This window comes from Papilio polytes, unplaced genomic scaffold (genome assembly GCF_000836215.1).
Source record: "Papilio polytes unplaced genomic scaffold, Ppol_1.0 DF823399.1, whole genome shotgun sequence".
Taxonomy (NCBI): Eukaryota; Metazoa; Arthropoda; class Insecta; order Lepidoptera; family Papilionidae; genus Papilio; species Papilio polytes.
Window position 1 is genome coordinate 2843231 of NW_013525805.1, and position 4126 is coordinate 2847356.

The window sequence follows — 4126 nt, forward strand, 5'->3', positions numbered from 1 at the left end:
TTTCAAATAAACAAACAGCTACCGGAGGTTTTCAGAGAGCCTGTGTAACACCTCAAAGACCGGCAACGCAGATGTAGTTACCTTAGTATTGTGGATGTTTATGTGTCGTTGATCACTTCGGCATTCCCGCTGTTCGTTTACAGGGGTAAACGAAAAGCTTCGTTTACCCCTTTTTTTATTGAATTAAAAAATCACCTTTTTTACAATCACAGTATTTTACACATCAAATCGGTAATCGTATTGACTTTAAATCATTAATGTTTCGAAATCAGCATGTCAATATTATCAACAATAGCGTTGAATTGTGAGCAATGAAGCGCAAGGCAACATTCGATTTGCTCGACAAAAGTCGAAGGAAATTCAATAACTTGCTGTAGATTGCATTTTATACGACGTACATTTATGTTAATAAATTCTGTTGAGCGATAAATTGAATTGATTTCGAGTCAATTTGGGTTTTAATTAACTTGATTATTTCCAAAAAAGAATTCTGAAATTAAAAAAAAAATAAACAAGGTAATGTATTTCTTTCTTATTCCTGTTTATAAAGTTTCCTCTTTTAAAATATTTTTTCTTCGTCTTTGCTTTTCAGTCGTTTGATAAAACTTTGTTAGAGAAAATATCAAAGATGTTTTGTGCCCTAAAATCTAAAAAAAAACAGATAAAACACGTTCCTTTTCTCCGTTACAATTAAAAGCTTTTTTTTAATAATGTAAGCTGTCATAGACATTATTATCTAGGTTTCTGTTAGTAAAACACTAGTTTTAGATAAACGTTTAGTCTGTGCGATTTATGCACAAATTTACTTGCAATTTGCACACGAAATGTGCAATGCGCTACCCGCTATTGTGATTTACATATTAAACAGTAAAAGCAGTAAATGTTCTCTCGTGTTGCATAAATACATTAGAAAAAAGCCAGTGGCAGGGAAATAAAGAAAATTATGATGCTCTAATATATTATTTAAAGTTACAAAGTAAATATTTTATCATACTTTATACTATATACTATACTATCTTACTTATAATATTATAAATGCGAAAGTTTAGATGGAAAGATGGATGGATGGATGTTTTTTTTTATAACATTATGTGGCAAACGAGCAAGTGACCACCTGAAACCGCCAAAATGGCGAAGCGACCGCTGCCCATAGACATCCGCAATTGCAGATGCGTTCCCTACCTTTATACGACGGAGGAAGAGACGCACATAAAGAGGATATTTCCCCTTCCTATGCATCTCCTCTACTGTCAAATCCACTTCCTCTACCCATCCTCTTCTTATAAGAAAACAGTGGTAAAGAGAAAGGGACTGAAATTAGGCCTCCGAATTAGGATTTCGATGAAATTTGGTATAGATGTTGAGGATAGTCTAGAAGAAGACATAGGCTACTCACTGTTGTTTATTTTAATTTCACGCGGACGGAGTCGTGGGCGACAGCTAGTAAAAAATATATGTAATATATAGTCTAAATAAATAACTTTTGAAGTCTTTCACTCTTCTTACGTAAGTCCACAGTCAATCCATACTTTCTTCAGTTTTCCTCTACCTTTGTATCCATTTTTTTTTATCTGTCTGTCCGCAAGCCATGCTTGTTTCGGGAGATCTCCGAAACGGCTGGGCCGATTTCGACCGGACTTTCACTGAAGGGTAGCTGACATAGACGGGCATATTATAGGCTACTTTTTATCTTAACATTGCGTGGATAAAGTCGTTTGCAACATCTATCGTTATCATCTCCCCTGACTTATCCTACTCACATGAGTCGGCGCACTGGGTTTACGTTCTCCAAATAACTCTCATCTCAGTCAACACTCCCTTCTTGATCATGTATCCTTTCACGCATTCCATCCATCTCTTTCTAGGCAACATTTAGTATAAAATAAATATTTTAAATATTCATGTTTAGTTGAAATATTTTTAAAAGTGTTTCGTAGCGTGGCATTTGCAAACGCAGTGGCTTTTTGTACGTTCAACCTTCTATTTCCTTATCTTAAAGGGAACATTTTTCACGTCATTTCAAGTCGTGTTGAGCGTTTATCACAACCCTTTTTCTGTTATGTGGCTCGAGATTTCCTTTTAGAATTGCAGTCCTATTTAATACAGCGTTAACATTTGCTCTTTAAAATGTTAAGTCAGTTTACTCGTATACGTTTTATGGATTATCAAAAAATGAAAAAAGATTAAATGTTTTATTATCTTAACTAGCTGTGTCCGTACGGCTTGATCCGCATGAAATTATAAACAATAATTATCATTGTTTACATTTGTCAAATTATCAATAGCAAATGTCAAAATGACATAACAAACCTTAGTAATCTTTCTTTCTTGATGTTGGCAGCGACTTGTCTCTTTCCACATTAGGGTTTTTATCCAAAATATTTACCCCCTAAGTTTAATGACGTGAAAATATATAGCCTAAAGCGTGACGTAAGTGTAGGGCTTTTTATTAAAAAGCAATTATTCAAAAATATGCGGTAATGAAAACAAAATTAGGGGGTCCACATAAATTTTAGTTGTTTTTAACACTGAAAGGTCCTCTGATGTGTCAACCAAAAACTACAAAATCCAACTTCATTCTTTTAATAATTTGGGATAAACAATTTCTTAATTATTACTAAAAGTAAAGTTTTGGTTTCTTTTAAACCTTAAAAGTCACATGAACTGTTTTTTTAATGTGTTCAGAACACGATAGGAACGGTTCCAAAGTCATTCGAATTGACTGAGAGCACGTATCTACAGGGTGTTGCCAACAAGATTGTGGAAAGGAAATTAAGTATGAAGTCACGAGACATTTGGCACACGGCTGTACTGATAAAAATCTCCTGGCGAATCTAATGGACTCCTTGCGACATTCGCAAAGAATTATAATATTAACTATAGAAGCCGCGAAGCATAAAAAAGTTTCATGAAGAGCAATTCAAAGATAGTATTTAATTTAATAAAATGTTTTTTGCTTATAGAATAATATTTTGTTTTTTTTTTTCTATTTCGTATTATAGATGAAATCGGGATTTTAAAGCGCAAAAATATTATTTCTTTTGAGTATAACTTTTCAATTATACATAACGGCCCAAAAAGATTGCTAGTTATTGAACAATTAACGTAACTATCAAATAATAATTTTGAGTGCGGGCAACATTTGAAATTGGTATCGTAATTTATAAAGGAAAAAAGCATTCGGGAAAATGTTTCCTAAAAATGTACAGACGAAACCTCCTCCTTTTTGAAAGTCGGTTTAGAAGATGGATGGATGTATGGATGTTCATGTTAAAAGGATCACTTGATACACACAAATACAATGTTACACAGTTTCAACTTAGAACATGTGTAACATGTGAAAATAAAAATATTCTTTTATCGAAATAACAAATATCCTAAAGTGCCTAAAAGTTACACTGGTTAACTTTAGAAAGGCGAAATAAATTGTTGAAAACTTTCGAATATACCGAAAGCCTAACAAGGAAACTAAACTGAGTAAGCCTAAAAGGTAAAGAAAGAATTGTTAAGAATTTATAAAATTTTGGGAACAAATTGTATAGTTTTTATAAGTTGGAGAATGAAGTATGAAAAAACGTAAACAAAATATGAAAGAAATTTTATCAAATCTATTATTTCTAAGCAAAATAGTTCGTATTTCATATTGTTTGAAATCCATGAATATTTAAGTAGCACTTAAAGTCTGGAAATTTAATAAAGTATCTAACTTATTATTTATTCGTATAAGTAGTATGGTTAAAAATTGTTGTTTTAATTTTTAATTTATATTTTTTAAACTCAACATTGTATTTTCAACTACAACAATTTAAATTAAAATTACTATATAATTCGGGAATATTATATTTATGCAGGGTTTCTGAAGTTACCACTTTATTATTACCTAGCAATTCACTTCTTCTTCTATACAACAGTGGTAGTGCCCGCTTTAACATCTTAGCACTGCAGGGCCGGCCCGCCCGGTGTAATACCACGACCACACAGAAGACAGGCGTGAAATGGAAGCAATTCCGTGTTTCGTCTGATGAGTATGGTGCTAGGCCTATTTTAAGTTCCTTTCTTTTTACCACCCTTTTCTAATAATGAGAGGTTGGGAAGAGGAAGTGGATTTGACGGTGGAGGAGATGCA